Here is a 26,475-nt window from a genome sequence, read left to right as displayed (position 1 = left end):
TTACCAGACAAGTGTGGTTGTGAAGAAAAAACATAGTAAAAGGAAAAAGCAAAATTATAAAATCTTATCAAAAGAACATTAGGCAACTCAGCAATTAATAAAAGGGAAGGACCTTGGCTAGGCTCATGGTTGTTGCACATTAGCACATACTGCTTTCAATAGACCTGCAGCAGAACTGATCTGCACTCCAGCAATGAAATGAACCCTTAAAGCTTCTTCATCCTCTTTTGGTTTTATTGGTGGTTGGCAAACAGCTTTCGCGTGCATTACCACCAACCACTGATCTGGAGTGTGGACTCAAGATCTACCCTCTCTCTGATATTTCTACCAAGCAAAGAATCAAAATCAAAACAACAAAACAGTCATAATTAAATAAATAAATGGGAACCAAATTAAAATTAAAATAAATAAATAACTAATACAGATATTTCTCAGATTCATTAATCTTGTTGATCTTAAGTACTGTAGTAGGAGTTTCCAACACTTGTCACCTGAAGATTTTTTTTTTAGAACATCACTGATATTTTGCTCTCCAATCTTTCTTAGTGCATTCTTTAAAATTTCTCTTTCTGGAATATACTTCTGGCAATATAATAAAACATGGTCCACTGTCTCTTCCTCTCCACAATATTCGCACTTTAGACAGTTAAGCTTTCCGATCACCTAGAGAGAACTGTTTAGAACACTATGACCATTCCTCAATCTTGTTATAACTCCCCCCTCTCCTATTTTGTCCTCCAGAACCTGCATTCCCAACTAAGGGTTTATTTTTAAAAATATGTCATCCTTTACTTTCTTCGTTCCATTCACTCTGCTATCTCTTTCTGATTAGTGCCTTAATCACCACTTTAGCTTCTAACTTAGTAATATTTACATTAATGTGACTACTCCCACTCTTCAAAGCCTTTTTTTGCTGCTTCATCCGCCTTCTCATTCCCATCAATTCAAATATGAGCAGGGACCCACAGAAAACTAACAGACAATTGCATTTGGTGAATTCTGATTAATGACTGTAGTATTCCAAACAATAAATTCTCTCTACACCTGGAGTTGCAAAATTTTAAACTCATTAATGCTGCACACGAATCTGATGCAATTACCACTCTCTCTGGCCTGATGTCCTCTACCCATTACAAGGCAATAACCATGGTCATCATTTCACATGCAGAAACAGATATATCATCGGTAAGTCTCCCATACTCAACATTAAACTCAGGGATGACTACTGCTGCAGTCGTTCTTCCTGTCTTTGGGCCTTTAGAATCATCTGTATAAATCTGTAAATAACTGTAGTAATTCCTTCTGATGTATGAATTAATGATCTTACAATTTCCCCACATTCATCTCTTATCCATTCAAAGAGGCTAAGCTCTATCTCTGGCTGTGGCAGTAACCAAGGAGGTATAGCTGGCAGAACAACAGTTGGAGAGTAACTCCTATCCAGTTTACCCATTTCATTAGCCTTCTTTTTAATGACCCAACCAAAGCTCTGTTGGTTTTCAATGTTCCCAGCATGGCTCAATAGCATTTACTGTAGGATGGTTATTATGTCCTTGTAAATTGACCCAATATGTCATCATAAGTTGCTGTCTTTTCCCCATTTCTACCTGCAACGCTGGCACAGATGTTGTTTTAAAAGCCCAACTACATATCCTTAATGCTTGTGCTTGTATTACCTCCAATTTTCCCAACAAGGTTTTAGAAGCTGACATATGCCACACACCCATAATCCAAAACTGATCTTATTAAACCTATATATATATATATATATATATATATATATATATGCTTTTTCAGTTCCCCACTCTGTTCCCACTAAACATCTCATCACATTTAAAACATTTTTACACTTATTTACAATTTTATCGATATGTACTCTCCAAGTAAGCCTAGCATCAAACCATATAATTTGAATGAGTCTATCCTTTTCAGCTCCTTACCATATAAATACAGTTAGACCTCTGCTCCAGTTTTCTTCCTTGTGAAGAAAAGCGTATTTCTTTTCTCAACAGAAAATTTAAATCCCTATTGCAGAGACCACTGCTCCACTCTTAATTGTTTCCTGCAACTGTTTCACAATATATTCAACATTCATACCTCTTTTCCACAGTGCCCCATCATCTGCAAACCAAGATCTCCCTAGACCTTGCCCAATATTATCATACACATCATCAATCATTATTGAAAAAAACGAAGGACTTCTAACACTTCCTTGTGGCGCTCCATTGTTCACAACATAGCCTGCTGAAAAAGTTCTTCCCTCTCTCAATTCTATAGAGCGTCCAAACACAAATTCCTTCACCCATCTGAACATTGTACCTGATATTCCTAATCTTTTGACCCCTCTTTCCACAATAAATCGTAACCTTTTTCCACATCAAAAATACTGCTACTTCCTGCTGCTTCCTCAACTGTATCAGATCCATTGTTCCCCTTCCTTTTCTAAATCCACTTTGATGTATAGATTCCTTACTTACAAATAATATGTTAGTCTTTCTGTGATCATATGTTCCATAATTTTACAGATGTGGGATATCAATACAATTGGTTTATAGTTAGATGGGCTAGTGGGATCTTTTCCGCATTTCCTGATGGATACTATAGCTGCTTGTTTCCAACTTTGTGGTAATTTTCCTTCCTTCCAAACATTGTTATATAAATGTAATGTGACCTCTAATACTACATCAGACAGATGGCTAAACATGGTATAGCACATTTGATCTTTTCCTGGAGCAGTGAGTCCTGATTTACATATAGCCTGCTTCATTTCCTCTAATGTGAAGGGAGCATTAATTGCATCATCTTTCTCATCCTCTCTCTCCAGCAACTCTTTATTTCATTCACTTGTTTTTGTCTTCCTTTTATCCCCTCTTCTGACAAATTTCCAGAACTATGAACCTCAACCAATGCCTTAGTTTTCATATCTGCTTTTGCTTCATTTTCACCAGCCAGCACCCCACCATTTTTACAATACTGGTACCCCCACTCCTGTCTTACTCTCCTTCTTTATCATTCCCCAAACTTGGTTAATCAGAGTTTTTCTCCCTACGGAGTCACAAAATGTTCTCTAATACCTACTTTTAGCTTATTTAATAGTCTTTCGAACCACTGCTTGCTTTATTTTATACTGTATGAAATGTTGGAAATTGTGAGGGTTTTTTAATACCTTAAAAACCTTGTTATGTTTCTTTAATACCTTACTACATTCATCATTCCACCACGGAACCAACTTCTGCCTTTTGCTTTCCTTATAATTGTCTGATTAACAACCCCATTTATAGCATTTCTGACATTTCCCTTAAATATTTCTATACCCTGTTCTCTTTCTATTTTAAAACTTGTTTCACTTATTTCTCTGAATTTTTCCTACTGAGCCTTTCCAAATACCCATCTTTCTCATGTATCTTATAAGCCCACCCTGCTTTCACTACCTACTTTACATAAAATGGGGTAATGACTACTTCCAACAGTTGTATGATTCATTACCTCCCACACACAAATATCTGCCAAGGACTGTGATACTAGTGTTGAGTCTAAACTTGACTCATTGCCTGTTCTACAATCAATCCTCGTGAAATTCCCATCATTTAAACACACAAGTCCCAAGGAGTCCATCAAATCCTCCACTATCAAACCATTCCTATCAGTCCTATCCCCTCCACAAAGCATATTATGGGCATTAAAATCACAGCACCAAATGACCCTTCTTCTTTCTAGTTCCTTTATTGCCTCTAATGCTTCCAAATCCAACTTCTGATGTGAATTATAGAAAGTCACAATAACCAAACTTTGATCCCCTAACCAAACTTCAACAACTACATACTCCAGATATTTCCCCTTTTATATTTCTTTTTACCAAACATCTGACAGTGGAAACCAGGCACTAATCATCACCTACCCAATACCATCCCACCAGTGAAGCATGATGGTGGCAGCATCATGCTGTGGGGGTGTTCTTCATTAGCAAGGACTGGGGGACTGGTCAGGGTTAAGGGAAAGCTGAACAGAGCAAAGTACAGAGATATCCTTAATGAAAACCTGGTCCAGAGCACTTAGGACCTCAGCCTGGGCCAAAGGTTCACCTTCCAACAGGACAATGACCCTAAGCACACAACCAAGACAACGCAGGAGTGGCTTAGGGACAACTCCGTAAATGTCCTTGAGTGGCCCATCCAGAGCCCTGACTTGAACCTAATCGAACATCTCAGGAGAGACCTGAAAATGGCTGTCCACTGACAGTCCCCATCCAACCTCACCGAGCTTGAGAGGATCTGCAGGGAAGAATGGCTGAAAATATCCAAATCCAGGTGTGCAAAGCTTGTTGCGTCATACCCAAGAAGACGCGAGGCTGTAATCGCTGCTAAAGGTGCCTCAACTAAGTACTGAGTAAAGGATCTGAATACTTATGTCGATTTAATAATCTATTTCAGTTTTCCCCTTTTAATAAATTTGCAAAAATTTCTAAAATTCTGTCTTCCCTTTGTCATTATGGGGTATTGAGTGTAGATTGATGAGTAAACACTTCAATGATTTTAGCATAAGGCTGCAACATAACAAAATGTGAAAAAAGTGATGGGGTCTGAATACTCTCTGAATGCACTGTATACTGTATATCCATGTTCACTCTTAGCCTCTGCACTTCCACTGCCTTCTTCCTCACTTCACAGCCACCATAGGCCACACTGTATGCACCTCAACAATTAACACATTTCATCTCTGCCCCATCCTCACATTTCCCATATTCATGATCACCTCCACCTTTGTTTCCCTTTACACACTGCTGCCATATGTCCATATTTTTGGCATTTGAAACATCTCAAAGGTGGCAGGACCCCTTCATTGTAACTTATATATATCCCACTGTCACTTTATCAGGCAACAGCTTCTCTTGGAAATCCTGCAACACTGATAAACTATCAACCCTCTCTCCTCCGCTTCTTGCTTGCAGACGTTCAATAACGATAACTTTATCACCTCTTATGCTTGACTTCAAAACCTCCAACTTTTCCTAAACTGGGATACCAAATATAACACCTATCACAAAAGGCCCATCACCTGTCTTCTTGGCTTTCTCTATCATTTTGTTACACAATTAAGTCAACTTACTCTCTCTGCTCCTTGTCTTTACGCTTAAACAAGTGCCATCACCCAACACTTTCGCCATCAAAATTTCACCAATTTTCTCCTTCAACCTGGAAGTCAATGCCACCAGACATATGGACTACATCATTTCCTTCCTTGAAAATCAAAATTAGTTTAAACCTCTCATTCTCAATAACCCTCCACCGCATCACCCTACCTTCCTCTCTCCCATCTGAAATACTACCACTTACACTACTATGCTTCCTAACTCGTTTCTTTTTCTGTACTTCAGTCCAGTCATTCATATCCATATCCTCACTCCCACCCTCACCATTGCTATTCCCTGCCATCCTTAGTCCAGTCACAGATCAGTTTATGCACAAAATACCAATATCCACTTCTCCAAAACCCGGCTTCCAAACTTTCCAACCACAGGCCCCTTAAAGTTTCTATGCCTAGCTTTTATATAAGAAGCTCCTCCTACAAGACAAACTAAAATCAGTTCATAATCAGTTAAACCATATAAAAAATATTTGTATCCAAAAACGATATAGACAATGCCTAAACATTATTGTCATTGTCCTAACATATAAATATTGGCAATAAATATTGTTTAGGGAACTTTAAACAAGACTATCCCCTGATCACAATGAAACCCTCCTCTGTAGTCAACATGGTACAGTCTGAGTTCTCCTCACTATAAAGTCTATCCCCACTCCCTATTTGGCAGTCTGGACCTTTACCTGGGGGTAACATGGATTGGAGCTCATGCTACAAACATTTGGATAACTGAAGTGGAAATATAACCAATGTGTGTGTCAAATTTGTAGAAATGATTCTATTATAAGATAGTTAGCATGCAATACTCAACATCTGCTGTTTGCTCAGGCTCTGCTAACATAATCTACAGTAGCCTTAGAGGCCTGGATACACAATACAATGGAAAAGTGATGCAGTGATAAATTAGATGAACAAGACAACTAGAGCTACAACTCTATATAGCTGGCTGGATGAAATGAAGTATAGACTTGCAGAAACTAGTGTGTGTTTGGCCAGTGTGGAACCAGTTCCCCTCAACTCTACAGACCATTTTAAATCTTTTAGCTCCCTGTATTGGTTTTACAGCCTCTAGCTTTACTGCTAAAATGAGAATGAAGATTTGTCTAATGTGTTAGGTGTTTATTTGTATGTGTTGTTTTTTTAAGCTTTCTACACTGCTCCCAATTTGCCAAAAAATCAACTAGTGCTGTTCTATAATGAAATGTTGCAACCCCAATAGAAAAGTTCAACTATTATTAGTATTACAGTGTATTAAAGTATTATTTTTATTTCACTGATTTATTTGCACAGTAAAACAAAGCAGCATAAACACAACAGCAAATGAGAAGAAACAAATTGTGCAGGTGAGATTTAGAAAACCTCTACAGGCTCATGGAAGTAATCCCACCTCATTACATATTTTAAGCAAATACTTAAGTCATGTGATCCACAAAAATAAGCAAATGAGCAACCATAGTATCAAAAAGCAAATATAAAGTAGGCAGCATAAATCCAGCAAAGACATAAAATAAATTAAATAATGTAAAGAGGGTGTGTGTGTTTTGGTGTATGTGTGAGTGTGTGTGTATACGTGAGTGTGTGAGTGTGCATGCGAGTGTGTGCACACGCTTATTGAAGCACACTTGTGTTGTCAACTCCTTACGACCTTATGACGAGATATGATCAGTTAAGTTTGGTTCATCAGACAGGTCCTAAGCTTACATTTGAAATTCTTGAGAGAAGTAGACTGAAATGCAATTTGAATATAACTGTTCCACAGCTGAGCCCCCCTATAACTAATAGAGAACTGACAGAGCACAGTACGGAACATTGGGAGTTGGGAGGTGTAAACATTTATAGTTGTATACATCACCATTAGGCTGGAAAAATGAAAGCAGGCTGATACGTCTGACACTTCTGATGAACCAAACTTCGAAATTTGCCGATGATGCCAATAGATTTGGACATTTTATTGCAAAAACGAATACGACTCAATAAACTTACAAACTTACAATAAATTTAAAGTGCTGTTATTGCTATATTAACATGTGAGTAGTATTTTAATATTGTAAAAGGTCCACAGCCCTGTGATAGATTGGCAACCTCACCAGGGTGTGCCCTGCCTCTCGCCCAGTGTGAGCTGGGATAGGCTCCAACCCCCCACCACCCTGCAAAGGTTAAGCATGTATAGACGGATGGATGGAAAAGGTCCAAGTGAGTCCAGCAACTTTATAATAGGTGGTGAGTTTAAACTACACAAATGCATACTGTTGCTGTTGTGTGAAAACCTGCAGTTTTAGAGATTTTCATGCTTATTTGAAAGATTTCATGTTCCTCCACGTGGCAAGGAATTTATCTAACATCTGTCTCTGTTTACAGTTCTTATCATGCTTACAAATGCATTTTCACCGAGATGAAACAAAACTGTTGGCATTCTAGATGTAGGAGCTTGTGCACATCAACATTGATATTTATGCACTTACTTTATCTAATAGAATCTACTAGGAGCTACAGATTTCAGATAAATATAGTGCAAAAAAAAAGATAGAAAAAAAGATAGTGGAGTAAAAGTATAAAGTCTCAGAAAGTGGGATACTGAAGATACTACCAGTGGTTTATGAAGATGTCTTGAGTAAATGTACTTATAGTATTATACATAGTATGTATGGACACAGTGAATTGACATTCACTGTGTCCATACATTTTCAGCTCATTTCATTTCCAGTAAAAACTGTGTTGTTTGAAAGGGATGAAGACACATCCATCTCAGAAATTCCATATGTTGTGGCAGATGGAAGGTTTGAGTCATTCACCCTGAATCTAGAAAAGATGGATTTATCACCATCTGTGTAGAGATGCTTCTACTGGTGACACAGTGGCAACGTCAAGTGTTTACCGTAGCAGGCTGTGTTGCTGTACAGGAGAATATTAATATATTCCCTCTATTCTTTAGTTTGTGAACTTCACATTATAAAGACCTGACGTCTGGCTGCTCTAACTTTGACAGAGAATGAGTTTCTTCTTACCAAAAACAAAACCGAAGCGGTTTGTTTACAATTTGTTCCACTAATATAATAAGTAATTAATCTATAACCCACAGTAAGTATGTAGTGGAAATATTCTTATTTGCAATTAAGCGATCCCTGTGGATAACCATTGCTGCACAGCAAGATTTATTAAGAACAAGATGTTCTGTGTCTGATTTATTGAGATAGCAGCTCATTAATCGGTCAACTCAGAAATAATAACAGTGATCTTGATTACAAATATTATCTGTATGTGTTTCAATATCACATACTGTGTAAATTAATAGCCTCATTTTGGTTTTACATGAGCTTTAATTAAGTCATGTTTCCTTTCCCCTCTACAACTTTTCTTGTGGCTCTTGTAAACTCTATCTGCGCAATGTTTACACTTTGTCTTCAGAGGCAGAAATTTTTCCCCACAAAACTGACAGTTGCAAAGTGCGTGACCTTCACACTGCTACTCTTTGTTTTGGGTTCAGTAGTTTCAAAGACTGAAGCAAAGCCTCAGTATTTTTGTAGTTTTACCATCTCTTAAAGTCAATGTTTGAGTATCTTTGTCTTCTCCTTAGTCAACATCCTTTTTCCTTTTTGCCTTCTCTTCTCCATGTGCTGTTTAAAGTTGTAGTGGTGTCTGAAAATTCCACAATAAAGGGTATGATTTCATGTAATTTATATTGTTTTTACAGCACATTGCAATGGCACTATAGCATATTCTTGGAGGGCATATCCATGCCTAGGCAACGTTTAGATCTTAAAGCCAAATCTCTGATGTCCATCCAGACACTCAGTACAAACACATGTTCATAAGTTAAACACAAGTCAATCACTCTTGTTCATTGGCCAGGAATCCTGCTCACTCAGTGGCAAACTCTGCCTTTCTGACACTCATTGGTTACCTTAAAAGCTTTTCATCATCGAAAACATATCAAATTAAACCATGACAGAGATAAATTTCCAAAATCTAATACAGTTTAGCTGGAAATTAAAGTCACTAATGAAGATTGAGGCAGGTCTGAAAATATCTGTCCATCATAACCCTCCACAAATTTTCTAACATGCCATTAGTCACTACACATAAACTTGCCATGTGTATGTATTTGTGTCTTTGGTGTTCAGACAGCATGAAATACAACCAGAAGTAGCCAATACTAAAGGCATTTTGTTTTTAATAGTGTTTCAAGAATATAAAATAGGTCTCTTAAAAAAATAGGTCTTTCAAGAATAGACTATTTTCAGTTGCTTCACAAAACTGCTAGAAATGATTTGCAACAAAGTTCAGTCAGGTGGAAGGGAACATAGCAAAAAACACAACGGATGCAAAGGCCCAACAGAGCAACAATTGATTCAACAAATCAACAACTTTCTCCTCAGCAGTTTCCTTCTAATGTTACATCCATCCATTCAGTGAAATATTTTTCTGGCCTGTCAGAAAACCATACTACTACTACTAGCAGCTGGATGTTCTTTTTGTGAGCACACTGCAAAACAGCAAGGCCTTTGATTAAACATTGTAATACAGCAGAAAAAATAAATTGTGTTGTTGAGAACAATGGAGAGAGACACAAAAATATTTTGAATTGGTGATTTGCATACAATTACATTTGAAGTCTAGAATCACTGGGAAATGTAGCACAACAGATTCAGTAAGTAGGCCTGCGATACAGGCTGGAGAAAGATGCGTATGAAGATGGAATGAAAGGGAGGAGGTGCGTTTGTTTGTGCGTGGGTGCACTTGTTTAAAGGCTCCCGGTCGGGCCGTGACGTACCAGCTGGGTAGAGTCATCCTCCTGGCAGCAGCCTGTCAGCCTGCCTCAGAGGTGTAAAACAGCCACAATGGAAACAAAAAGCTCAACAGTGGATGGTAAACATTCTAGCAAGTAAGCACTCTTCAATTCAGCAGTCAAATCAGTCAGATCATAAGAACAAAAGTTAACATATGTTTCTTTGTTGTCTATGTTGTCAAGACATTTTCTGGCCTGATGAGCTCATAAGAAAGTCAAGTACACATTCTCCCAGATCAGAGACGACTGCGCTGACTACTGAGCTAAAACTCTACTCATCCCCTCATTATAGACAGACCTCTACCTATTTATACACCCATAACACAGAGACAGTACACCCTGTAACATGTAGGGGAGAACTTCAAAGGCGATTATTGCTATGCACTTTTCATTTATTGCCTATTTTTTACAACCTAACTTTGTGGAAAGAGTCCCTTGGGAGCACTTCGTGTGTGTCAGTAGCTCAGCTTTATCTCTGGGGAACACCCCCAACTCCAGCAGTGACGACCAAATTAGGAAATGTGCCTCATGTAGCAGGTGGATGTGACTCCCCTTGTTGAGACCTGCTGGTAGACATAACAGTGGAGCAGAGGAGAGAGACTGAGATAGCGATGTAACTGACCTACACACTGGTATTTGACATGGGTTTTTTTTCCCCCCGAAAACGAATAATTTAAAAAATATTTGTATGAAACAAATATTCGTAAAAAACCCCACTTTTTGTGCTTTGCCGAATAACATATTTGTATTTGGGCACACAGCTACCAGCTAGCCAGTTAAATATTCTTCTGTAATATTTTTTTTCTGTGAATCACGATAAGTTAGCATTGTCAGCAAGTTTAATAAATTATATGTTTAGTTTTAAGTGTGAGTTTAGAGATTGTTCACTTTTGACATCTTTAAAAATCATGAATCTAGGTAGACCCCGTAACCCCTGGTTAAGCAACATACCACATAACTGCAATGTCAGGCTGCGAATCTTTCTTACATGTCATACCCCTTTCTCTACCCCTGTTTCCTGTCTCTCTGCATTTTCAATTGTTGAGCAAAGGCAAAAAGTGCCAGAATGTTTAATGGAAATAAATCATGAATCAGAGAAGCTTGTTGTGTGTTGTGTATCTTAGGGGCCTGTCCTGCCATAAAAGAAAGGTTCTGGTAAAGCAGGTTGAGTTCAGAAGTGTTTTGTAGATTGAGGCTTGGCTTTTATTTGGCTTAAGCTTGTAAAATTGGTCCTGAATTGGCTTATTATATTGTAGAAAACTCTGGTGGTTGGTAAAATTGATAAGTACAATACTTGCAGCTATTTAAAAAAAATTAAAGAGCTCTTGCAAATAGTGTGAAATTGGTTGAATTTGCATTCATTCTTGCACTCGCAGAGGGACCATGTACTCTAGTTCAAATTTCAACTGGAAACAAAATGTTTGTTTTTGTCTTAAAAAAAGGGACTAGGATACATTAAAGCTAGCTAAGACATTTATTTCTCATATAAGGAGCAGGGTTCTTGGGATGGCAAAGTCCATTCGTCCACCTCTTTGATCACAGGTGAAGTTTGTCTACAAATATTGAATGGATTGCCATGAAGTGCTGTACAGACACCCCAGAGGATGTATGGTAAGCCTGACTTTTTATCAAATGCCAGCAGTAGTTCAAAATTGTCATTTATCCAATAAAGTGTATTTGAACAAGAATTTGTACAGTCATTCATGGTCCAAATCCCAATTACTTTGGATCTCTTACATCACCAGCAGGTTGACATTTTTGGTTCAGAGTAAAATATCTCAACAAATACGGGATGAATTGCCATGAAATTTTGTGCAGACCTTCGTGTTCACCACAGAATGATCCCTTAACTTTTTATAGACTGCAACCATCAGGTCTAAATGACATTTGTGTTAATTAACAATTAGAAAAAAGTTAGCTAACATGTCAAATGGTAACAGTAGTAAACATTACCTGCTAAATATCCTACATGTTAGCATTGTCATTGTCATTAGATTTTACTACCTTTCTTTTTGTTTTTTCTACCTCCTTTTCCACTGGATCTAATGTTAACTGAGAGCATCCGAATATGTTTCCCCTTGAAATCTCAGACATTTTAGTGGCTTTGGTCCAGAATATTCATACTGTACACTTGTTTAGCTGATAAAAACAACCCAGTGGGAGCTGCTATGTCATTTTCTATGTGTATTACACATTTCATCCTTTCAGGATGCTCTTAGTCACTTTCAGGTGACTAAGAGCAGTAAAGAATCTAACATTAAGATGTCTTTAGCTCCGTTATTTGCTTTTACCTGAAAGAGTGCTCCTCATAGAGATATCACAGCACAACCCTTATCAAGGATGTTAGAGACCACACATGTTAAAGAGCTGAAGCATTTTCATGTCAGCGTGCATGTGTCTGTGGGACGATGATTGATGATTAGCGTGATGATAAAAGTAGTAATCACCCTGCCAGGGAACCGAAGGCACAGTGGCTGCTGTTTTTAAAAAGTGGCACGTTCTTGTGTGTGTGGGTTCGTAAACAGATGACATTTGTGTGTATCTCTCATCAACACCCCCTCGCCCAACTGTCTATCCATCAAGATGCTCTATAGCACAAGTGTGTGAATGTGTGTGTGTGGCCTTTGGACTGTCGCGTGTCGCCTGTTACTACAGCAGAGTAAGTGTGTGAAAGGCTTACGCACATGAGCTACCAAGCATGTGTGACATCTTAAATTAGACAACGTTCCTGGCCGCAAAACCACTCAACCCTGCCAAACACAACGCAGACAGCACCATTCATGTGTGGCAGACTATGATGACAGGACGCACACACACACACACACAGACATGGTGACTCATACATCTTAATTAGAAGCTAAGCAGCAGCGTGTTAGCATTAGCGAGGAGAGGCGAGCCTGTCACTGCAGGCAAATGAGAAGGGGCACGGATAGCGCACAGACATACACACACATACTGTATATGCATATGAAGCAAATGCATAACCTAAAGTCCAATTAGTTCAATACCAGAGGAACGCTCAAACATGTGTGTATATGTGTGTTTGTGTGTATGTGTGGTCTGTTATAGGCTACTTTTGGGGACAAATTTCAGACTCAGGACCAGTTAACTGAGGACAACTTGTCCAATTGTGGACAATTGCTGTGTCCTCATTTAGGAAAAAACTGATTTTGGATCAGTGTTTAAGGTTAGGATTAGTGTTAGGCAATTAGTGGTTATGGTTAGGGTTAGGGCAGGTCTCCAGGAAGTGAATGTAAGTCTATGTAATGTCCCCAGAAGTGGCCATGGTCTGATGTATGTGTGTGTGTGTGTGTGTGTGTGTGTGTGTGTGTGTGTGTGTGTGTGTGTGTGTGTGTGAACTCGGTGCTGTAAAGCCGGCACTCCTAACACGACCTGAAAACCCTGCCCAAGACCCCGTTGTTTAGTTTGATGGTGTCACTGGTCAGTGGCATTTGTCGAAGTTCAGGAAACACATACACACATACACACACACAGATGGTGGCATTTGGTTGGAGTGGTGCGGGGGATTTGGGGAGGGATGGGCAGGGTGTTCACTGACGTTCCTGTTGCTACGGGGACAAAGTGACCTTAAACAGCCTGTAGTGCGGGAGGTACGGGGGAGTTTCCGGTGACTGATCAGCTCACCTTAACGTCAAGCACTCCACACACACACAAACACGCACACACACACACACACACACACACACACACACACAAACACAAACGCACACACACACACACACACACACACACACACACACACACACAAATACACACTGTTGAGCAAGGTATTCTGACCAGATAAAGTGAGATACCTCACTTTATCTGTTGCACTTCCTCCCATTCTATTTTGCCCTCCATTCATCACTCCATCTTCAGATCTCCTTGGTTTTTGCTTGCTCCATCCTTCTTTCAATCCTATATCCGTTCTTGCCTCCTCCAATCTAGAGATGCTGCAAATGTTTTCCAACTCCTCCGCTGTCTTTCTGATTAAAAGAGCTAGATGGCACAACATTTTCTGCAATTAAACCAATCCAAATGGGAAATTACTTAGCCTCTCTTGCTCAACAGTTCCTCTGCAATCCAAACTTGGTTGACCAAAATCCAATGTAAAGGACTCTGCTGACAATTTGGGGGTTATATTTGACTCCAACCAGTTGTTTGACAGCCAAGTATCCAGGGTAGTCCAAGCACAGTCAGATATGGACAATTTTTTGTAACTGTTTCAAAGAAAATAGTCTTTTCTTGCATTCCGTCTCACTTGGACTACTGTAATTTGCCTGGTCCCCTTAGTTACTGTTGCTACACCAGTGTTTTCCATTCTCACATGGTGAATATGCAGTTTGCAATGATATGGCAGAGGGATTTTGTTAAACAGTGGGTCTTAAATTTCAGACAGTGGTAGACAAAAGCTGCTTCTCATTTCTCTCTCATTTCTAGCCAGAGACTGTCAATTCTGTTCATTTTGTGGACCGAAAACTGTCACTGGGAGAGTACCTCTGGCTAGTTAGCTAATCAAGCTAACATGAGTTGGTTGAAAAATCTGTTTCTGGCTGTTTTTTAAATTTTTTCAGCCAGCTTGTTTTAAAACAAGAATCTTGCAAAAGCGGTCTAAAATATGTACTTGAAGGCTACATGATATTGTGCTCAAATGTTACAAGGATGTAAGCTAGTTAGCCACACATGCTAACATTGCAGCTTCCTTTAAGAGCAGGGAAACACTGTTTAACGCATTACTTTCACTTTTGCATCTGCGTTTATTTTTGTAAAGACTAAAAAAAGTCACATCCCTACAAACTCTTCAAATGTGGAGTATCTCTTACTGAGTTTTAAGGCTTTGCATGGTCAGGTTCCAAGTTACACGTGAGACTATGTTTGAATGCGGTTTTTGCCCTTATGCCAAAAAAGAAAATATTCCTAATTAGCTGTTTACATGGCTAATGAAAATGAAAATTCCACTAATATTCCCCTTTACATGCAGAGAGTTTTCAAGGTTTCCCTCTGCTTCTTTAGGAACAAGAATCACAAGATCTCAGCGGGCAGTGAAGTAAACCAGCGAGGTGAAAAAGAGTGAGCTGCTGCCCAGTGTTGCCAACTATTTTCAGTGGGAAGTAGCCAAAGTCTGCAGGAAAAGTTGCTAGATGTTGCTAGATGATGTCACGTGTTAATTTGCATATCCGTGACATCATTATGTAATAACCTTTACATACATAAAAATATATACATATAAAGTTAAATCATTTAGAATAAAAACAAGGATCAATGATGGGTCATTAGGTTCACACATTCACAGCTCATTCACAACTCTGTCTGGCTGATAATCAGTCCACTGAATGTGCTGCTGCTGTCCCACCCACTGAAGAGTCAATCCAGAGAGCCACATTAGCGCTCATTCCCTGAGCAATACTGGCTACTCCCCTTCAAGGAGAGGAGTTAAGGTCTGTCCAAAAAGTCGCTAGATATGTCGCTAGCCACTTTTATGAAAAAAAGTTGCCAAAGGGTCACTAAATCTAGCAAGAAAGTCGATAATTTGGCAACACTGCTGCTGCCTGATTATAGGTGTAAGTATTTATAAGTAATATTGATATAACTGATATTATAAATTTATAGTTACAGGCACATCCGGTACCTAGGTTGTCCCATGATGTTTACCACTTCATTTTCCACAAGAGGCTGTGTGTCGTAAACTGCGGTAAAAACCCAGTTGAGACGCATATTCTGAATGTGCTGTATACATGTCCAAAGAATTCACCTAATATCCGAATAATATCGGCATCCCACATGTCTTAATCAGAAAATACTACATTCAGAATAAAGCCTAATTTGGAATATCCAAACGGAATATGCTGTTTACATGACCCGTATCAAATTCGGCATATTGTCATATTCAGAATAATAGTGGAATATGAGTGTGCATAGTCACTGTTGAAACAATGTGTGTCTCCTGGGGTTTCTGACCACTGGTGTTGTTACCCGGGGTCACCAGGGACTGGTTGTACAAAACACCTTAAGTTTTCCCCTTAAATTTGACACTTAAGGCTTAATTCTCCTTAACTGAGGGATTTACTTGAGGGTGTTTCACAGAATCCCTTAAAAGGTTTCCTGAGGTAAGGAAAAACATTAAGGGATTTACTGCATTGAAAGAGATTTTACAGTAGTGAAATTCTACAGTTTCCATGGAGATGGTTTGTTTGCTTGCACTAGTGCTTGTGATACATATTATCATCTCACCTGTTATCGCCTCACAAATTTGGCCTATAGTAAAAAAAAATGGAAGAAAAGAAGACAAGAAAACCAAATTGGTCAGAAAAGATTATACTTCTGGAGGAATACAATAAATGAAAGCACATACTAAAAAGTAAATATGATCCGCAAATAACAGCAAACAGAAAACAACAAAGAGAAATCTCTGTACAGAAGTCATTCATAATAGAAATTACATCTTCTTCTGAGTTATTTATTTATTGTTGTTTTCATTACACATTAAAGTATTTAAGCTATAGATATTAACTAGACTGTAACCTACCGTTAGCTAGCTAGCATGAAGCAGGCTTAAGGCCCCTATAACATTCCATGACATAAACTAGCCTTCTCGTTTAGATTGTAACTGTGCTATAAAATAAATCATTTACTAACAGAATTTATTCAATACAAAATGTAATTTTCCAGGCAGGGGTCCACCTCCAAAACCTCTTTCAAATGAGGCAGTGATGGTAGTGGACATCACTGATCACGACTCACCTATGGAATTACCGGCAGAGGGGAGAGTAGTGGTCATTTGGAAAAAGGTAACAGTCTTCAGTTTAACCCTAATTAACAACATTGCTGTTAATGGCATGACTGTATACTTGACCACTAAAACCAGGCCAGTAAACCCTCTAAAGACACCAAGAGTGTCAAAGTAAGAAGTTCTTGTTATGCTGTGCTACTTTCCTTTTTCCTATCAATTTAATTTTCACAAAATCTCAATCCAAACATACTGTAAAATAAAGATTATATTTTACTCTAACAAAGTACTAAATTATATTTCTTTCTGCAGTGCACTTAAAATTCACATACATACATACTGCTTACCGTCTTGTTACTGCTAAAGTTGCATTATTGCTTGTCCCCTCTTTTTTTCATTACAGAAGCAACGGAGACAGTCCATCTGTTCTGGCACTCCGAGGGGAAGTTTTACTTCTCCAAAAAAGGAAATTAGAGCTTCAAATTGAGAACTTGGCCATAGAGAAAAACAATTTGTACATGTAAAATGTTTTACTGCAACACGAAATAAGCAAGCTCTCTGAAGAATCAATCATATTAACTGCGGCTGCTCTTGAAGAATAGACAGGCCATGTATCCACTTCATAACAAATAAGTATTAATTATTAAATATTATAATCATTCCTGTCCAAACATATACATTTCAATAACAAATAAATTTACGTAATTACAATAATTTGTGAAATCATTCTTTATTTATAGCCTTTTATTATTTCTTTTAGCTAAAGAAATTGGTAACTATGGTCTCTCGCACAGTGTGGCCATAGTTTTCAACTCCTTCCTCCCCATCCTCCTCGGCCTCTTCAGTGGTCTCATGCTGCTCATCCTCCTCATCTACTGCAAAGTCCTTCGATAAGTTGAACAGCACTATGCAAGAGTGATCTTGCATGCTCTGCCTGGATCCACACGAAGCTCAGCATGCAGGCAGTGGAAGCGACGTTTCCACTGCTCGTTGACCCGCTCGATAATTGCCCGTGTCTTGCATAAACTGAAGTTGTAGTTCTCCTGTTGTGTGGGGAGATGGAGAGAGAGAGGAAACCGCATGGTACTATCAATTATTACCAATTACATTTAATCAATTATAAATTAAGGTCAAACATGCAGCTGAACAAGGTAGGTATATGTTACAATTTGGATACTTAGACCAATTGCTTGAGATCTGTTGGCAGGATTTCTGAATGGTGTCATTAGCCATGAACGACATAGATAATCACTGTCCCCAAGAGGGATGCCTTTATGCCTCCCCTCCACAAACTCCCTTGCAAGGATGCTCTCATCCAAGCATTATAGGTAGTGCCAGGCCATTGTGCTACAACATTTGTTATTTTATTTTTATGATTGCAAACTAAATGGAAATTGATTCTGTTTATTTTTTCTGTTAGCAAATAGATCTTCATATTGTACGGGTGTTTGAATCCTGATGTTGGTCCTGTCTATTACCCGGCACGCTCTTGGGAAGCTGGCAAGGTTAAAGAAGTGCGCTGCTATATCATCCTCTTCTTTTGATGGGAACTTCACAGTGTTCAGCAGATGGGTAAGGGTGTTTTAAACTTGGTGAATGAAGCTGCACACCATTGACTTATGGACATGAAACACCTTGCCTATTACTGACTGGAAAGATCCCATAGCATAAAACCGTAGAGCAGTCATTAATTGCAATACAGATGGAAGAGCACAGCTGCAGAGAGTAGAGTGATCCAACTCTAGGTGGTCGGACAAATCATGAATTGACTGCCGGTCAAATCCATCCATCCATCCGTCCTTCCGTGCATCAATTTTATGCCGCTTATTCAGGACCAGGTAGCGATGGCATCAGACAGAGTAAGGAAGCTCAGACATCCTTCATTCCAGCAACGTCCTCAAGCTCCTCCTGGGGGATCCCAAGGCGTTCCGAGGCCAGAAGAGATCCTTCGCTCCTTTTGATGCGGGGGAGCAGTGGCTATACTCCGAGCTCCCCCTGGATGTCTGAGTTCTTCACGTTATCTCTAAGGCTGAGCCCAGACACCCTCAAGAGGAAACTCATTTCGGCCACTTGTATATGTGATCTCATTCTTTCAGTCGTTACCCAAAGCTCATGACAATAGGTGAAGGTTGGGATCTTTAAATCATTCTAAAAACTCACATGGATTTGATTCTTTTACTTTTCAACTTTTGCTATTTTTACTTTTTTAAAAAAAAAGTTTTTCACTTTCACTTTTTTACTATGAAGCACTGTAACTTTGTTTAAAAAAATGATATATATCATATATACATATATGTTCAGTCTTCGTTCTCCATGCATCTCCCACTTTCATCCCTCCTGCTTTATCCCCCCATCTATCCGTCTTCCATCATTCCTCCACCCCTCCTCCATCTTTGCCCTTTGCGCTCCACCCTCCATCTCTTCATCCTTCTTCAATCTCTACTCTGTTATTTCTTCATCTGGTGTTGATTCCTCTTTCCATCCCTCACCAGTCCCTTATTCACTATCCTACACACTATTCTTACCTCCATCCCTCTCTTTTGCCCTTTCCTCCCTACCCTGTCCTCCATCCACCCCTTCCTCCATCTTTTCTTTATCCATCTTAAATCTCTCCTCTATCTTCTTCCTAATATTTGCTTCTTTGCCCCTACATTGGCTATTCGTCCCGCCACCCCTGTTACTCCAATCCCTACCCCTCCTGCATCCCACCATCTCTCCATCCTCCTTATTTTACCTCTGATGAGCTGAGATGCAGCTCCACTCATCAGATTGCCTGTCTCTCCTCCCTGCTTTCTTTAACACTTGTAGAAATGACCTGACACATCCAATCCCAGGTTATTACACAGATGTGCCAACTCTCTCACACACACACACACATACACACCAACATTTGGACCAAGAAAAAAGCACATTCCCAGCGGCTGCTCCCCCCTCTCTCTCTCTCTCACACACACACACACTCACACACAAACAACCAAACACACCCAATTACAGGAGCCCAAATGAAAATGAATTATGCATTCTGTCCTGCCACTCGTAACAAGTATATGATACATCCCCTGTTTCCACACAATTGGGTGCAGAGAAACACATGCAAAATGGGAAAAGTGGTTGCGCCTGGAGACACACGCACACACTCACGTACACACACAAGCACAAGCACACGAAAAGTTGTGAAAACAAAGGCATGAACGTTATTGATGCTAATCTCAAACAAGCACAAGCTCATCATTTGCAAACATGTTGCATCATTTTGGGCTGATGACACTCCTCACAACCGAATATGTGATGATGGTGTTTACACTGGGATTTCTCTGGAAATGAACACACACTCATGCACAACCACACAAGGCCATCATTGTTTTCAGCGCTCATGTTTACCGCAATTTTTGAATGATGTGCCACCCACAATCAACTCCTCCTCCTCCTCCTCCCTGAGTCCATACCAAGGTCGTTGGCCTCCCTCCTGGCTTTAGCATTCCCCTCGTATCCCCCATAATCCTCACTGTTTAAGCCTGAGGTACAAATACATTCTATTCAACCCGCACCAAGGGGTCCGCTAATACCCAGCAGAGTGTGTGTTTGTGTATATGTGTGCGTGCTTATGTGCCGCTGAGTAATGTGTACTTATATACACCTACCTCTGTGTGTGTGCGTGCACACCGGCGCCTGTGCGGGGCTTTGTGTTTAACACTCATCGGTGCTTAGTATTCTCTCCGCCATGTGCCCTTGCATCCCCATGCTTATTCTTTCCCTCTCTGTTCTCCTCTTTCAGATGAGAATACCAACGCCTGATGGAGAAAGGAGGAGAGAAAGAGGGTTAGAAGAAAAAGAGGCCGACAGGAGGAGACAGGGGAGTGAGCAACAAAATGCAGGTGGATAAAGTTTATACAGCATGACTGATGTAACCTTGGAGCTATAGTGTGCATTCTTTAATAGACAATCAAAGCGGATGCAGCTGTTGGAGTGCTGAATAGGACATTGTTATGTTGTCCAATGGGTATCTATACACAGTAAAGGCTATGTCGATCCTGCATATCTTTACACAGATATAACACAAAGGGGTTTAGGAGAAGATAAACCCACCTACGCTCTGTTTATCCTCCCTTTATATGACAGAACTGAGCTTAACACCTTCTAATGTTCATATAATTCAGTTTAAAGTTGTGGCATATTCCAGAGTTATACAATACATAGTTCTATCACATGCTCGTGCTTTTAGCCTACAGTATGGTTAGTAATCACAGGTGATTAGCATTATCCCGACAGTAAGAAAATGGAAGTTTGTAGCAGCACGAACAGCAGTTTACTCCAAACGAAATCTAATTTAGCGTGTTCTCAGGCTGCTGCCGAAATGTGCTCCTGCCAGATGGTGAGGCTTGCAAGTCACGGTGGGAGCAGACATGCCTTACAATGTCCTCAAAGCAGAAAAAGTACAGACGAGAGTTTTTTCTGAAACTAGTAAAAGTAAATCAAAACTGTGCAGCCCACAATCAATCATATGGCAGTGTTGACAGTTGCAGGCGAAGGTGTACTGGTGGGCGGTAGACAAGGCTGTGTGACAAATTTGCCTGCACTCGGTTCAGTAAACGGTTGGAAGTGTATAACAGTATCTATCGAGGGTAGCAACAGAAAAAGACTTGATGATTAGAATCCATCGATGTGAAGCATCTTCATTAAGCATAAACCCATGTAAAGATTAGAGGTAGGACAGGATTCCTCAGTCGAGACACTGGCGGTGGTGGAGTAAAGCCAGCAGGTGGTTGTTGGATGCTCTGTTGGGTCTGCCAGAACATCTTGGTGCTCAGAACCCTGAAGCCCGCGATATGTTTTTTTTTAAGTGGATAGAAATATGAGTAAAAGGACTTTGAATACATGGGGGTAGAACAACATGTTAACAAAAATATTATATATCAGTATACTTGTGAGGGTGTTTGTTGCTTGTGTAAAGTATCCAATTAAACCACTTGCTGAGCAGAGATGAAGTAACAAGAGATGTTCCATATCAGGGCATATTTTTAAAAGATTGGCATCTGCTAAAATAAAGCCGATCAAATGCTGACTCTTTACTGAACTCTACTGTGTTTTGTCCAGCTCAACCTGCTAGCGTCGCAGTGCTGCTCTCCTTCACCACAGCCGACAGTGTGAGCATTTCGCTCGTATATGCGAGTCCCGAGTGTGTGGCTCTGAATTCTGATGTCCTGGTTGGCAAAATACACACATTCACTAAACTACGACTAACTCTCTCTTTCTCACTGCCAAAGAGTAGCAGTGTACAAATTGGCAGATCATATCAGCTGTTGCTAATTAACATTAATTCTGTGAATAACTTTAATTCAGGCCAAAATTAAAACTGTTATTGGGTTTGTGAGTCTGTAATCAGCCAAAGATAATTTGTGAGGGAGGGATCTCCACTCTGTAACGCCGCTGTTATATTGTGAGTGGATTGAGTGTTTCTGTAGTTCCCACAACTCCAACAGAGTGACACATCTTCTCTCTATGGGTATTTGAATTAAACACAGTGTTTCCCCTATAATTGTATAGACTTGGTGGGCCACCGGGCCAAGAACACCCACCAGGCAAAAAAAACAACCTTTTTTGAATGCCAAAAATAACGCCAAATATCCATTAATTCTGAAATCAATAGCATTTGGGAGCCTCTGTGCGACACTGTTCCGAAATGTGAGTCAACCTCGGTGTGGTTGCCTGGAAACTCTTGATGGGATGCGAGTGCCACTGCTATCAGAGTCCCTTTAAATTACTGCAGAGCGAGCGCGTATGGGATGCAAGATAGCTAACGTGAGCTTGGCACCGCCTAAAAAAAGAAAAAGCTCTTAACACGGGTGACGGACAAACAAATATATCAACGTTTTTCTCCAAAAGTCTGGAGGCAAGCAAAAATACAGATGGGGAAGAAAAGAGAGGGACAGAAGTGGAAGAAGTGAGAAGGACAGCTTATTTTTAAGTAATAAATGCAGCTTATTAAGTCATCCTCTCCTTGTGACCACTTAGTTTTAAATCTTGTATATTTATAGCCAAAGAGCAAAACCTCCTCTCTGAAAAATTCACTTTTTTGAAAAAACTAAAAAAAAACAGAATGCTATTTGTTAAGGATACTCAATACATAATACACTGTTTTTGGACTATATTACTATATAATTTGTTAACAACACTGTAATAACCATACAAACATACGGTAAACAATACCACATAATATAGTAATATAGTCCAAAAACATACCCAATACATAATACACATGTTTTGTGTATCTTTAACAAATAGCATTCTGCAAGAAAACAAGTTTCTTTTAAACAAGTTTTCTCCAAAAAGTGCATTTTTCAGACAGGAGGTTTTGCTCTTCGGCCATCGCTACACCGAGCAAACAAAAATTTGAATGCAAATATAAATTGTAGACCACCTGCTGCACCACCTGACCGAAGCCCACCGCGTGAATATGCCATCCCACGTGCCTCGTCCCTTTTTTTTTCAGTGCATACCACCAGTCCTGAAAAAAATTCTAGGGGAAACACTGGAATAGCTTGTGAAAAATGTGTGTCTTCTATGTTAATCAATACAGCTCTCTACACAGCCCATGTAATGGTTCACATATCGCGACCCGAAGTGTATTTTTAGGCTTCAAGTCTATTTTCCTCTGTTTTGCGCACGTCACTACAGTCATTGTGTATTGGGCTCTGAGCACTTCCACCTCCTGTGTAGACACACAACACTCAGCACGTTCAGCACTCACTGCGGCTGCTGCTCTGCTGAAAATGCTGCTCATGCTACGTTTGAGATATGATGTAAGTATTGGATTTGACTCAGTTTTGGCAAATATCTGCTTGTGATCCGTGCCAGAAAAACTTGATCGCGACATGCCTAGAAATAACACTTATGTTGTGTATATAAGTGTCAGCTGGAATTTCAACATGGAAAAACACATCCTTAGTGAGTCGGCAAAACTTAAGGGGACATATGCTTTTTCTGGTTATCTATTTTTATACTGTTATGATGTCGGATGTCTACGTTAAATATGGTCAAAGTTCCAAAATATGAGGTTAACGTATGTAGAAATGCTCCCTACAAGTCAAAAGCCAGGGCTTCAACCTGCTCTAAACATGTTTTTCTACCTTGCCACATGCCCATTAACAGTTGTCCGGTCCATAGCTTTTTTTGTTAAGGCAACATATTTGCGAAGTTATTATTTTGAGATACGAAAAATGAGAAAAAGTAGTGGAATCCCACTACTACAGTTTCTGAAAGCTGGCCAATCAGAACAAAGTGGGCTCATCGGAGAGGGGCTTTAAGGAGACAGGAGCTATAACTGACCTATTTCAGCTGAACTGAGTGGCTGCATAAATGGCCGGTATAAGATAAATAAGGAGTTTTTTGAACTGTAAATCATACAAAGATATTCCACTAGAGCTCCAGATTAAAAATATAGACGTGGGAATGTGCATGATATGTCCCCTTTAAAATAGAACTGAAAAGGAAGTGAGAGATGTTTGCTAGAGACAGTGTTGTAACTGACAAATGTCTATGATAAACTGATGTATTTCAAATCTTTCATCAGACCAGACAGACAGAATGCTGAATTGTTGACTACAGTCAACATGTCCTAACGTGCACATTAAGTCTGCATCTAAAACACTTTTCACTGCTGTTTCATTTTGTGTTGGGCTGTGTGGTTGTAGATGTGCTTTGCATTACATTTGATCCTTAATAGAGTGATCATTTTAATTGCATTACTCACATATCATTTCTGTTTTGCCCCTTAAAGAAAAATAACATATCACTTCCATGGCTTGCACATAGCAAAACAGAACTGAAACGTTGTTGATATATACCAGAATAATCAACATTAATGCAACATAATACCATACATGGTGTGCAGGTTATTAGTTCTATGTCTGCTTGAAGCCACTATACACTGTGCGTGACAAAAAGTTACAAAATGAGTCAAGTTTCAAAGGTGTGAACGTCCAATTAGACCTTCAGTGTATGATGGTATTAATCATATAGCTAAAGTTCCTGAGAAAGAAAAGGTTTTTCTTTATAGAACAAATTAATCTAAAAGTGACGGAAAATCCAAAACCAGCTTTTCCAAGTGCTTCAAAATAGACAGTCTCGTAACTGAATTATTCCTAAAAGATGTATTTGTATGGCCACTGCAACATGGTTAAGGACTGGATAGGGTTCGGCATTTTCACCTTGAAATATTTTAAAGTCAACATTGATTGTCAGTCTGCAGCATCAAAAGTGTCAAATTATCACCTTTTTTCCACACTACATAAACAGTATATTTATACTGCCTGCATTGGCACTGAACACTGATGTTAGAGGTAAATTGTGTCTGTCAGAAACATCCAATATGAACAGAATTACTGAGGAAACTGGGCTGTATAAAAATAAAAGTGTAATCTGTCCCGTCCCTATTGAGCTTTGAGCTGTGTTGTTCATATTTTTACACACGGAATTGCTCAAAAAGGGCAATAAGTGACTCTTCACAGGTTGCTTATCTATGAGTTGTGAGCTGTTAAATGATTTTTTAAATCATTTTGAATAAATGCAAAGATTAGAGAAACTTCCAAGTAATAATCACAATTTAAAGTTAAATTACGTAAAGTAAGAAGTAATCATAATTTTGTGTAGCAGAATTCAGGCTTTATTATACCCTACTCTGGTATCATCTGGTGACCCCTGTGACCCTGTTGGTAGGTTGGAGGTTGGGAATCACTGATCTAGTGAGTCCACAGTGGATTAAGATGTTTGACATCCCGCAACCTCCGAACAAGCCCACACATACAATTCCTCTCCTCAGGCTTGAACATGGATATAACCTCAGAAACAGCCAGGATCTTTTAGGATTTTTTAAAAAAAATGAGAAAGTCAATAGCCAGTTGCCTTCACCTTCGTCATAAGCCAGACCTGCACACCTGCCACAATATTTGTACTTATTGTATCACATATTGGAGTACAGAAAGGTCATCAACGGGTTTGAAAACTCTGACTGGTTCACAGTGCCAAGAGCAGAACAAAGGCCCTAGATATTTACTGTTTCAGGGCTCTGAGTGAGCTGTTTTCCAGGCAGTCCAGACTTTCTAGCAACGTCACTGCGGTAAGGTGACCAGTGTACCAAAGTTTCAAAAAGTCTCTGAAAGCTTTTAATTTGTTTCTACACATAGTTTCATGCCTTACAATGACCCCCAACTACTATACAGTGTTTAGTACTATATCCGTGTTAAGATCTGAACATTAGTGTAGTGTGTGTGTGTGTGTGTGTGTGTGTCAGGGTGGTTATAGTCTTTATGAAGCATGTTATGAGCTACATAAGTGGTTGGATGGATGGCTCGGAGCTGATTGATGCTGGCTGGACCGGCTCTAATGCCGTCTGGCTTGTAGCATACAGAATGTGACATTGGTTTGGTCTGGAGAATATTGATCTAGAATGGTTCTTGCCGAGCGAAGATATGGAAGGCTGTATTGATGTTCACCATGGCTCTCATTTCAAGCTCATCTCACCCCTCCTCTGTGTATATGTGTGTGTGTGTGTGTGTGTGTGTGTGTGGGGCAGCAGCAGCGCCGGAGGCTACTTAAGTGTGAAATCGTGTGACGGTTTCTCCATTGCGCTTCATTTAGCCACACATCGCCCATCTCTCATTCCTGACAAGTTTCTTAACTGCTCCAAAATGCGAGCGCCTCGGGGTGGGGTGGCAATGTAGTCCTGTCAGTATACAATGAGGTGTGTGTGTGTGTGTGTGTGAGTGCAAGTGTATTTGTGTATGTTTGTGGGGGCTAAAGTGAGAGTCTAATAAAGCCAGCA

The 26,475-nt window shown here is 39.6% G+C and overlaps 1 long non-coding RNA gene across 2 annotated transcripts in view; it reads left to right on the top strand.

Annotated features, from left to right (window-relative positions):
• Window positions 1–17,150, top strand: part of LOC122980061 — a 29,358-nt gene extending 12,208 nt beyond the window's left edge. For both annotated transcript variants that reach the window (XR_006402985.1, XR_006402986.1), the window contains 2 exons: window positions 16,598–16,716; window positions 17,059–17,150. This is a non-coding gene — a long non-coding RNA (uncharacterized LOC122980061). The remainder of the gene's footprint in view (window positions 1–16,597; window positions 16,717–17,058) is intronic.
• Window positions 17,151–26,475: the final 9,325 nt, after the last annotated feature.

Source organism: Thunnus albacares, chromosome 4, assembly GCF_914725855.1.
Source record: "Thunnus albacares chromosome 4, fThuAlb1.1, whole genome shotgun sequence".
Taxonomy (NCBI): Eukaryota; Metazoa; Chordata; class Actinopteri; order Scombriformes; family Scombridae; genus Thunnus; species Thunnus albacares.
Note: the sequence above shows the minus strand (reverse complement) of the source record. Positions and strands in the feature narration are given on the sequence as shown.